Source organism: Leuciscus leuciscus (genome assembly GCF_965113295.1).
Source record: "Leuciscus leuciscus genome assembly, chromosome: 12".
NCBI lineage: Eukaryota > Metazoa > Chordata > Actinopteri > Cypriniformes > Leuciscidae > Leuciscus > Leuciscus leuciscus.
Genome location: NC_138736.1, coordinates 36,374,523 through 36,387,467, shown reverse-complemented (window position 1 = coordinate 36,387,467; position 12,945 = coordinate 36,374,523). Strand labels below are relative to the sequence as shown.

The 12,945-nt window shown below is 37.1% G+C and overlaps 1 long non-coding RNA gene across 4 annotated transcripts in view; it reads right to left on the bottom strand.

Annotated features, from left to right (window-relative positions):
* Window positions 1-5,356: 5,356 nt before the first annotated feature.
* The window catches only part of LOC309511214, a 37,541-nt gene continuing 29,952 nt past the window's right edge, over window positions 5,357-12,945 (bottom strand). For 3 of the 4 annotated variants that reach the window (XR_014210520.1, XR_014210521.1, XR_014210522.1), the window contains 3 exons: window positions 6,930-7,036; window positions 6,663-6,775; window positions 5,357-5,784 (listed from right to left, as the gene is read on the bottom strand). This is a non-coding gene — a long non-coding RNA (uncharacterized lncRNA). Of the gene's footprint in view, window positions 5,785-6,662; window positions 6,779-6,929; window positions 7,037-12,945 lie in introns of all 4 variants that reach the window. The other variant, XR_014210519.1, reaches the window with a different exon arrangement.

Below are 12,945 nucleotides of genomic sequence, written 5' to 3'. Positions count from 1 at the left end.
TCAGTTAATCATATTCATATCAGGTTTAAATTAGTACAATTCGTTCCAAAGTGGTATTTGTAGTAGAAGCACAGTAAAAACAACACTTATCATGCTTTTACCACAGTAACATTAGTTTTACTGTGATAAGTGTAGTAAAAAGACAGAAATCACAAAACTTACAAAGCTTTTACCACATTATTGGTAGTTTTAATGTGATACTTTATTGTAAATGCACAGTAACCACAACACTTACCATGCTTTTACCACAGTAACCCGTGTTTTACTGTGATATGTAATAAAAGGATAGTAACCACAAAACTTACCATGCTTTTACCTCAGTATTGGTAGTTTTAAAGATTTAACAAGTAGTCAAATTCGTACGATACTCGTTCATATGTGGATACTCGTACATAATCCTGCAGCTTTTACTCCCAGTGCTGTCATTGGATACTGCCTCAATTCCTGTACATATTTATCGCGATATTTGTAAATCAGTTGCGCCTTTTGTAAACGAGTTCAGATGATTATTGCTTGCTATTCAAGACATGCTTTTAATCCTGCCCACATATCAGTGAACTTTTGCATTTACATATATGAACATGAATGCATTTAACATTTAATTATGCAACACTCTTTACAGAAAAATATCCCACAGTTATGGATAAACTCACAAAATCATCAAGTGCTGTGCTGGGCATCTTGGGCAACAAGTGTCCTCCAACGTATTCGATCCATGGCCAAGTTCTCCACATCTTCCCATGGGACACTGACATTCTTCAGGTCTTCGTGAAACATCTGTCTCCGTGTCTTCCTTGGTCTTCCCTGTCTCCTGCATCCTCCTGGTGCTGTCCACTTCATCACTGTGTTTGGGTGTTGTTGTTTGGGCATGGGCAGGATGTGTCCAGCGAGGTGCACCCTTTGCTCTGTCACAGTTTCTGAAAGTCTTCATGTGAAGTCCCACTCCTCCTCAGGATCTCTTTGATATATGCAGTACCAATATTGAAAATAGTCATTTATCTTTTTCCATATTGTTAAAGCATTTTGTTTTCTCTTTTCAGCTTCATAAACTGTATTGGATGTATGTCTAATGCCTTTATCAAAAAAGTGTCAGTGCTCATCAGGAGTTTTGCTAAAGGACATACAGTATTCATCGCCATCCATTAGTTCTAGTCATGCAGTGACTTCATGATGCAATAGTCAAATGTATATTTCTGCAAGTGTATATAGCAGGTGTTTGTCTGAACAATGGAAGATAGTGAGAGTGTTCAGGAAAACCTTTTGAAAACAATCAATATTTTTGGAATTCTTTTTGGTGCTGAAAGAATATTACAGAAATGACACACTTGACATACTGGACATTGTTCTGAGTTTGTTACCTTTACATTTAGATGGACTTAATGTCTTACATTTAGCTTCATTAAACCTTTTATTACAGTGGTCACTATAGTAAATGTCCACCATAACTACATCTATGGTATCATTATATCACTACCTGGTTAATGTAAACGTAATATACCCGTGAATGTATTTTTTAGAAGCATTTTCTTGCTGACATTCACAATTAACTATTTTAAGTTGCCTTTCATTTAGTTTCAATAAAAGTGACCAATAATCACAAGGATGTAGGGGTTGAACCGACTAGTCGATTAGTCGACTAGTCGACCTTAATGCAATGCCGTGACGCTTTAAGCTTGACATCGACTAGTCGCGTTGATCATGTGACACTATGATTGTCACCATCAAGTGTGTGGAAATACTTCACTAAAGATGAAGCTTGTAAAAATGTCACTTGGAAAGTAAGTCTGTCCTGAAGTACAACAAAAGTACAAGTGCAATGCACACTCATCTGAAAAGGCATCCGCTAATGTTAAGTGAGGAATGCAAATCATCTCGACAGCAGTAAATTTACCCTTCGCAGGGAGTTTGATTGACAGGCGATCTGACCAATCATAATCCGCCGAATCCGCCATTTCTGTCCGACAAAGCAGTCAGGAGAGTTAGTAGATTAACGTTGGAGGATTTGAACTTGAATAACGCCGTGTACTGACGTCTTTCCGCGGTTAAAACAACGTTCCTTCTTCTGTTCATTCATGTTTATTTGATGCTATAAATGAACTAGAAGGAAGAGAAGATCGGTTCACGAGCAGCTTTAAGAGGCTCTACAGCGATCTGTCACGACACATTAAAGAGCCACAAAACGGTGTTTATTGTTTAAATTTCTTTATAAAATGACCAGATATGAAAGTTGAGACTTTGTTTACATATTAAAAGTAACCTGCTCTGTCCGGTCTGTCAGCACGTTGTCAGTGTCCTCTCTGCTCCGCGATGTATATTTCACTGTGTCGGACATAGCAACAGTAACTAAAGGGGGAGGGTCTTTGCGAACGGTCAATTAGAAACTTCACTAAACATGCAAACCATGATCGAAAAGTAAAAACTGTGAATGAGCAGGACAGTGACAGTGAGTAGGCTTACAGCTCATCTTGCATAAATGGCATTGTTATGCCAACATAATGCATCACTAAAAAATGTTTGCACTAAAACGGGAGTTATTGTTGCATTGTTACCGTTAAGTTGCAACATATTATGAACTGTCTGTCAGCATCTGTATCATTTTCTGCTAATAAATTGCAAATTGGGGCATGTTGCAAAGCAGTCCCATCTCTTGTGTTTTATGAATGACGTGAGTGACTAGTCAACGTCGACTCGACTTTGATGTCATAACAGTCGACTTCAAAAAATCTGAAGTCGTTCAACCCCTACAAGGATGTATAATTAAAGTTGAGAATGTAAAATGTTGTGCTTACGTTTTTGTCTATTTGTCCTTTAAAGCGAAGAAACAAATATATTTTCACATAACACAGTTGAATCTCATCTCTTGGTTTGTAAAAATATAACTTCATCATAGTGATTTTTTTTTTTTTTTTTTTTTACTTTACTGTATGTCACTATAGATTGCCCCTGTATCTGGATACATTTTTAATTTTTTACATATAATTAACTGATTTGTATAATGTTGTGCAGTAGTTTTGGCGCTACATTTGTCTTTAAACAGTTTGACATTAAATATTGGAATATGCTTTCAAAATTGTGTACATTAATTGTGCTTTTGTTACATTTATTTGAATATAATTGATATACCTTTGATATACATGCATTGTAAATGTTAGAAGCACTTTAGTACATGTAATTATCTTTAATTAAAATACTGCAAAACTACCCTGCTGTAGGACATTGCTTAGAAAAAAGTTTCTCTTTCAAATTTATGCATCAGTCTAATCAAATAAGCAAATTTGTGTCATTGATCATGTGAACTCGTTTTTGGATGGTAACCACACAAAGGAGTCTTTTGTTTTTAAATGTGAGTTTTATAATTTAATTAGAAGGAATACATGTTTAACAGCCCAAATATTACACATTTAAGGTATATCCCTGCCGCCGGAACCAGAAGAGAACTGTCATAATTTACCATAAATGGGCAAGTATGCATCTGTTCAGCTGGGTTGTTATTGGCTGTGACTTTATTGCAGAACTCGCTGTGATTGGACTATCGTTTAACCAATATAAAACGGCGCTTCATGTTACAAAGTATGTTTTGGTGTTATTATTACGTTAGTTATACATTAAGTTAACTATAAAGTGTCTCTATGTTGTGAGAGATTTCTACTTTACCGATATCCCAACCCTTACCCTAAGCATTTCTGCACATTTTCTACAGCACCATGTTTCCTGTTCCATTGATAGAATGACAGAGATACGTGGGTAATGTAGTTTAAAACGTTTAGCAATGAAACAATAAATGTTAAATAAATAATATATTGAAAGCTGCAGTCCGTAGCTTTTTTGGGGTAAAAATTATCCAAAATAAATTTTTGAGCAAGTACATAACCAGCCAGTGTTCAACACTATATGCTTGCCTTAGCTCGATTCAAAATGGTAAGCTTGTAATAATGTTTTTAACTCCAATGGTACTGGTGGATTTCCGCGGGAAATTCGAGCATGTCTTTGTGTCGTTACGTCACATCTGTACTCATAAAGAAGGTGTCTCGGCTAGTAGGCTATATTGCGTGTGAGGGTGTTGGAGGTGGAGATTTATAGCCTTTTCTCGCAGCACTTGATATAATTAAACTTATCAATTCGATGGCGGATCCAGAAAGGTTCAAACGACAATCACCAGGAGATTCACCCGCTGTAAAACGCGAAAGACTTCGGACTTCGGAGAAAAAAAGCGACTGCAACCAGCCCATGCGAAAACAAGGAGAAATATCGGAAGGGCATTAAATATTTGCACGGTTTGACGTGATATGATAAGTGATTGTTAGATTTAATCGGCGCGATTTACTGCAATGCTTTTTTCCCCTTAGTTGGGCAGAACAAAATTGGATGATACTTACCTGAAGAAATTGCTTGTAATAATAACTTGAAAATTCTTATGTTGGTCATACTTCCAAAAAGTAGAATCTGTGATTGCGAATGACAGTATCCACACCGGCGCGGTGACTGACAGCCGCACATTCTCCTCTAAATTCTCACATTCTCCGCCAAGCCGAGGCACAACGCACACAAAGTTGATAATTCCGTGAATAACTGCAATTGCAGATTTCGAACAGAGATGGCGACAAAGAGGAAAAACTGCGGACTGCAGCTTTAATGGACAACTGGATATCTACATATGTTCATTGTGCAAACCTTTATGACATATATGAGGGACAGGCTAAACAATTTATATTTTACTGTGAGCACTTTTAAAAAACCTTTATGCCAGCTTTCCATATATGTCTGAAAACTGTGCCCAACATTATTTAACAAACATAGCATAAGCAGTTGTCCTGCTGATTTTCTCTTTGATACACTAACTGGGCACCTGGGGGTGGAAGGGCAGTAAAATCTACACAAATCTACACACAATTACTATTACACAAGGATAATGCACCATTCAGTAAAACAACAAAAAAACAGTGCCAACATTTCCTTTCCACTCCCTCTGATTGCTGCTTATATGCCTGACATCAGTAATGTCTATGCTTTCATTTGAAATGCAGTAGTAGATGTACTAAAATGATCAACATGGATCATCTTCAATTATGCTTGAAGTGTTTATAGCAAGATAGCCCACTGCAGCCTCTTGCTATTCACATACCTTCCCTTTATTTCACTGAGAACTGGCATACATGCAAGTATGTGCAACTTTTATTGCCTTGTTGTCCCAAAAATCATTAACCAGATCTAAATTGGTATGTCCTAAGTAAAATAATCATGGTAATTAATTATATGTAGTTGTTTTTAAATTATGAACTAAACTAAAGAAATAAGAAAAAAAAAAAAAGTCTAATAAAATGTTCTATTTACTGTACCACACACCACTTTCAATACACAATATTCACAATACTTTATTAAACAACACTTTATTGGAGGACACAGCATAAAGTTGATAAAGTAAAGACAAATGAGATTCAAGATAAATAAAAAATGTGTCTTCAAAAATACATTAACATCATATTGATCCATTCACAGCTGCTGAAGCCACACAAATGAGTGCCAGAGAATCATATTCATGATACAGAAAAATGATTGGATATTGTGTTGGAAAATAATGATTCATTATCACAGCTAAAATGGTTTCTTGCTCTTCCCTGTTCTCTATCATGTTCATGTTCTTCTTCCTCGTCTAAACAGTTTGTTCAGTTGTACCCTGCAGTACAACCGAAGAACAGAAGATGTTATCACTGATGTGGTGTAGCTTTTTCTCAACCAGTGGAAGAAGTCTCAACATTCCATTGTCAGGTGTTCTCCAGTCCTGGTCTGAAAGTAAAACAAAAAACACAAACTATTCAAATTAAGTTGTTTAATGGACAGTCAGGTCATCTTATGTCTTCAGCAGTGGTGGGAAGGCATGGTCTCTTTTGAGCCTCTGCAAGTGATGCTTGATTTCTTTCTAGACAACATACTCTTCTGTCACTTGTTTTAAGAGAGTCACTTGGTCAAAAACCAAGTGGTAACCTGTACAATGTAAAATTAGGCGCGTTTCCATTACAGATTTTATGCAACTAAAACTGAATTTTTTCCTCTCGCGATAAGTACAATCATTCCAAAAACCAAGGCAATGGACGTTGGTAGGTTTATTATGTACTAGGCCTATATCCCAGCCACTGTACTGGCCATTATTATTAATCGAAGGAGATGTATGTGTGTTTTCCAAGCATTAATGGTAAGGAACGACCCTTATTATACTTGTGAGCGGCACATATGAGGTGTTTCTGGGTGTTTCTCCCTCATATCTGCTTCGAGGTCTTGATTGTGGCATTTCTTTGAGGTTTAGAATCCATTATTCCTGTAATTCTTTTGTCTTATATGAATTTAATAAAGAACTCTTGTCTCCTATTCTGTCCAAACCGCGTCATCTCCGTCATATCATCTCCGTCAGGTTACCTGTAAATGCGCAAAAACTGTTCCATTGCAGTTTTGCAAAATATTTCTTTTTCGCATTGCCTGAAAAACCACCTCATGTGAGCGTAAAAACTTTTTTGCGATAAATGGGAGTTTTTGCGAAATTGACGTGTTTCCATTGGGCGTATTTTCAATTCGCAATTTCAATTTGCACAATTTGAGGGATAATGGAAACGCGGCTATTGTCAACATCAAATTATGTATTTACAGCATTGTTTCAAAACAAGACATACCAATGGACTCGCACACCTTTCTGTCTTCTTTGGGCACCAGATGTTCCTTCCTCACCCGAAACAAAGGACTTATTCGATTAGCTTGCGTTGATATAAGGACTGGTTTTCCTTCTCTGCTGTAAAACAAGAAAGTCTCGACTTACTGTATGTGCAATTACTATTGTTCTTGAAACATATCATTTAAGACAGTTATAAATAAGTTAATTTACGATTCAGGAGAGAGCATTTGATGAGTAAATTCTGATTGAAATATACTAGAAACTTTACCTTGGTAGGGCTGATCATGGCAAGATTCACTGCGACTCACTAGCTCTTGTGAGGGTTGGCTCTTAAGTAAAGATCATGTTCCATGAAGATATTTAGTAAATTTCATACTGTAAATATATAAAACATGTATTTTTGTGAGTGAATGCAGCACAATGGAGAACATAAATGAAAAACTTTAAAGGCGATTTTTTCAATGTTTCGATTTTTTTGCACCTCAGATTCCAGATTTTCAACAGTTGTAACTCGGACAAGTATTGTCAAGTCAAGTCAAGTCAAGTTTATTTGTATAGCGCTTTTCACAATACAGATTGTATCAAAGCAGCTTCACAGTATTAAATTAAAATAATACAACAAAGTTTGTTTCAAGAGGAATTTATTGATTGATAAAATTAAATTAAATATCCCCAAAATATCCCCAACTGAGCAAGCCAAAGGCAACAGTGGCAAGGAACCGAAAAACTTCATCAAGTGACCTAATGGTGTCCTAAAACTCCATCAGGTGACCTAATGGAGAAAAAAAAACCTTGGGAGAACCCAGGCTCAGTCGGGGGCCAGTTCTCCTCTGGCATTTATGAGCTAGAGGCCGGATTGTAGTTTGAACTGTAGGATTATATGAATGCCTGGCTGAAGAGATGCGACTTTAATCTAGTTTTAAACTGGGAGAGCGAGTCTGAGCAACGAACAGTATCAGGAAGACTATTCCAGAGTTTTGGAGCCAAATGTGAGAATGCTCTCCCTCCTTTGGTGGTTCTGGATATCCTAGGTATGACCAAAAGCCTTGAATTTAGTGATCTTAAAGAGCGCGATGGATTATAGGGTGATAGAAGATCCGTTAAATAGACTGGAGCTAAGCCGTTTAGGGCTTTATAGGTCAGTAGCAATACCTTGTAATTAATACGGAACTTTATAGGTAACCAATGCAGTGATGATAAAATCGGTGTTATATGATCATATTTTCTTGATCTAGTAAGAACTCTAGCGGCGGCATTTTGGACTAACTGTAGCTTGTTTATTGAGGATGCAGGACAACCAGCTAGTAAAGCATTACAGTAATCCAGTCTCGAGGTCATGAATGCATGAACTAACTTTTCTGCATCAGAAACTGATAGCATATTACGTAGCTTAGCAATGTTTCTAAGGTGGAAAAAGGCTGTTTTTGTAACATATGAAATATGATTTTCAAAAGACAGGTTGCAATCGAGTATAACACCCAGGTCTTTTACTGTAGAGGATAAAGTAACAGGACATCCTATGATGTTAAAGTTGTATTGTGCGAGGTTTTGTGGGCGGTTTTTTGAACCGATAAGTATTACCTCTGTCTTGTCTGGATTTAATAAAAGAAAATTACGGGTCATCCAATCTTTTATATCTTTAACACACTCTGTCAATTTGGAAAATTTAGCGTTTTCATCCGGCCGTGATGAAATATATATTTGAGTGTCATCAGCATAACAATGGAAACTAATTCCATGTTTCCTTATAATATTTCCAAGTGGCATCATATATATTGAAAATAACAGAGGGCCTAATACAGATCCCTGCGGCACTCCATAGTTTACTGGAGTTATGATCGATTTTTCTCTGCTTGTCCTTGAACACCAGTATAATTTTGTAGTCGATCTAAGAGTATTGTGTGATCTATAGTATCGAACGCAGCACTAAGATCAAGTAAAACTAGTATTGAGATACAGCCTTGGTCAGAAGCTAAAAGTAAATCATTTGTGATTTTAACGAGCGCAGTTTCAGTGCTATGATGCGGTCTGAATCCAGACTGAAACTTTTCATAGATCTCATTTTGTTGCAAGAAAGAGCCCAGTTGAGCGGACACCACTTTTTCTAATATTTTAGACATAAATGGAAGATTTGAAATGGGTCTATAATTTGCTAGATTATTATGATCTAATTGTGGTTTCTTAATGAGAGGTTTTATAACTGCCAGTTTAAATGTTCTTGGAACATGACCTAAAGATAAAGACGAGTTAATAATATTGAGGAGAGGATCTTCCACTACAGGTAACACTTCTTTCAGTAGTTTAGTTGGTATAGGATCTAATAAACATGTTGTTGTTTTAGATGAAGTGATAAGTTTATTTAACTCTTTTTGTTCTATAGTTGTAAAGCACTGTAATTGTTCTTTCGGGGTGATAATTGAAGCTGAATTATAAGGCGCGATTGAAGATTGAACGTTTACAATTGTGGTTCTGATGCTTTCTATTTTTTCAGTGAAGAAGTTCATGAAATCATTACTACTGAACTGTAACGGGATATTTTGTTCGGGTGACGTCTGTTTATTTGTTAGTCTAGCCACGGTGTTAAATAAAAACCTTGGATTGTTTTGGTTGTTTTCTATTAGTTTGCGGAGGTGCTCAGCCCTGGCCGCTTTTAGGGCCTTTTTATAACGTGACATACTGTCTTTCCACGCGATTCTAAAGACCTCTAAATTAGTTTGTTTCCATTTACGCTCTAAAATACGGGTTTCTCGCTTTAAAACATGCGTAGTATTGTTATACCATGGTGCTTTATTTTTCTCTCTGACCTTTTTTAATTTAATAGGTGCAACCACATCCAATGTTCTAGAGAGAATGGTGCTCATAGTGCTAGTTAGTTCTTCTAGTTCATCTGTTTGTTTGGGTTCAGGCAGCAGCTGAGACAGATTAGATAAGCAATTTGAGAAATTATCTATGGTGGATGGGAGGATTGTTCTGCCTGGTTGATAACGCGACGCCGCATGACATATTACAGCAGTACGTAATATGCAAGTTACCATGTAGTGATCAGTGACTTCATCACTTTGTGGAATGATATCTATATCGGTTGGATCGGTTCCATGTGATATAATTAAATCGAGTGTATGATTAAGACGATGTGTTGGTCCGGTGACGTTTTGCTTGACCCCAAATGAATTTAATAAATCTGTAAACGCAGCTCCTAACGCATCATTTGGATTATCTACGTGTATGTTAAAATCTCCAACAATTAGTGCTTTATCGACATTGACTAATAGGTCTGAAAGAAAATCTGCAAACTCTTTTAGGAAATCAGCGTAAGGCCCTGGCGGTCTATATACGGTAGCCAAGGCTAGAGATAATAGGGATGTTTTTCTAACATCTAAGAGCGTAACATTTAGTACAAGTACTTCAAATGAAATAAACTTATAACCCGTTTTCTGGGTAACATTTAGAATATCTTTATAAATGGTTGCAACACCTCCGCCACGACCAATCAGACGGGGCTCATGCTTATAACAGTATCCAGGAGGAGTAGACTCATTAATACCGAAATAATCATTTGGTTTAAGCCAGGTTTCAGTAAGGCAAAGTACATCGAAGCTATTATCTGTGACTATTTCATTTACAATAACTGCCTTAGGTGTGAGTGATCTAATGTTTAGAAGACCTAGCTTTAGAAATAGTTTTTGTTTACTAATAGCAACATTTTCTGTTTTAATAACAATTAGATTTTTCCTAGATCCTGCATTAGATTTATTATTTGATCTCACTAAACGAGGAATAGACACGGTTTCTATGCAATGTTTTACACTAGTATTTATATCAGTTGAATTGGTGCAGCAGAGACTATGATTTGGACGTTTGGTTACTAGTCAAAGGGTATTTAACATTTTGGAGATGTTATCTGACAGAAGATCCGCTCCGAATCTGCTTGGGTGTAAGCCATCAGCACGGAAAAGCCTAGGACGCTCCCAAAACAGATTCCAATTATTTACAAAGAGCAGTTTCTGCTCATTGCACCATGACATTAACCATTCATTTAGCGCAAATAATCTGCTGGTTTATAGGTTATTGTCCTAACCTAACAAACCATACATCAATGGAAAGTTTATTTATTCAGCTTTCAGATGATGCATAAATCTCAATGTCAAAAAATTGACCCATGTGACTGGGTTTGTGGTCCAGGGTCACATATTTATATGTGTGTGTGTATTAAGAATGCATTGCAGCACAGAGAATATTAGACCAACTTTAAAACACATGTCAGGCAGTTTCTTACAGGTTTACTTGCATTCACATTTCCTCAACTACACAACAGCGATTGCAAGGAAACCACTGATAAAGGAAACGATCAGTTAGAAGATCATTCTGTCACCATTAATTCACTGTCATGTCGTTTCAACCCATGTCTTTTTGTTCCAGAGAATGCAGGCAGTGTTTAAGTGTCATAAATGTATTTTCACACAATTCAACTTCTGAAGTCATAGGGTTAGGAAGAAATAAATACACAGAACACACTCGGTTAGCAAAAGAATCAGTGTTTATCAATATTATTGTTCCATCAAGTGATCAAGACAAAACTAAATGATTGTGCAAGTCATTGACCTGAACAAAAACACACTTTAAACACTGATCGGGTTGAAAGCTGCTCATCGCCAGTAAAATAATTTGCTTTCAAGCAAGTAACAGCTTTGCTTGATAGTTCAATTACTTTTAAACTTTCATGAGGTTTTAGCAACCTGGTCTCACAGAATTCCGTGAAATGAACACGGCCCCTTAACTCAAAATCCGTGACAGTTTCACGGAATCGCCGAAAATTCCGTGATGTGCCCACGGAAGTGATCCCTATGTAAGTCAATGACAGGCAGCATCCGTGGTCCACACACGGATTCCCTGTTCCAACAATTGCGCTCCCCCAGTTGACGTCGTTTTATAATTTGGAAACGTATCGCTTTAAATATTCTGAGTTTACTTAAAGTACTTCACTTTAAATATTTGGTTTTAAAGTGATTTTAACTTGATATTGCATTGTTCTGTCGTCGTTTGATCGCTAGGATAACTTCTGGTCACCCTGTTCCGTGACGGTACCACGGAATATTCAGTAGATTGTTTCACCTTCACTGGACGATATTGCCTATTGCTGATTTTGACACTTTAAGTAGGCTACTCAAGTTGTCTGTGTTTGCGATGCAATGTAGCCCAATTAAACTGTGAACCTCTTATCCCCCCTGATCAGTTTGTATAGCCTTTTGCATATTGTGAAATTCTGTGATGGCACCACGGATTATTCCGTGGTGGACACACGGATAACCGGATCACTTGCGCTCCCCCAATTGACGTCGTTTTATAATTCGGAAACGTATGGCTTTAAATATTCTGAGTTTACTTAAAGTACTTCAGTTTAAATGTTTAGTTTCAAAGGGATTTTAACTTGATATTGCATTGTTCTGTCGTCGTTTAATCGCTATGATAGCTTCTGGTCACCACATTCCGTGACGGTACCACGGAATATTCAGTAGATTGTTTCACCTTCACTGGACGATATTGCCTATTGCTGATTTTGACACTTTAAGTAGGCTATTCAAGTTGTCTGTGTTTGCGATGCAATGTAGCCCAATTAAACTGTGAACCTCTTATCCCCCCCTGATCAGTTTGTATAGCCTTTTGCATATTGTGAAATTCTGTGATGGCACCACGGATTATTCCGTGGTGGACACACGGATAACCGGATCACTTGCGCTCCCCCAATTGACGTCGTTTTATCATTTGGAAACGTATGGCTTTAAATATTCCGAGTTTACTTAAAGTACTTCACTTGAAATGTTTAGTTTTAAAGGGATTTTAACTTGATATTGCATTGTTCTGTCGTCGTTTAATCGCTATGATAGCTTCTGGTCACCACATTCCGTGACGGTACCACGGAATATTCAGTAGATTGTTTCACCTTCACTGGACGATATTGCCTATTGCTGATTTTGACACTTTAAGTAGGCTACTCAAGTTGTCTGTGTTTGCGATGCAATGTAGCCCAATTAAACTGTGAACCTCTTATCCCCCCTGATCAGTTTGTATAGCCTTTTGCATATTGTGAAATTCTGTGATGGCACCACGGATTATTCCGTGGTGGACACACGGATAACCGGATCACTTGCGCTCCCCCAATTGACGTCGTTTTATAATTCGGAAACGTATGGCTTTAAATATTCTGAGTTTACTTAAAGTACTTCAGTTTAAATGTTTAGTTTCAAAGGGATTTTAACTTGATATTGCATTGTTCTGTCGTCGTT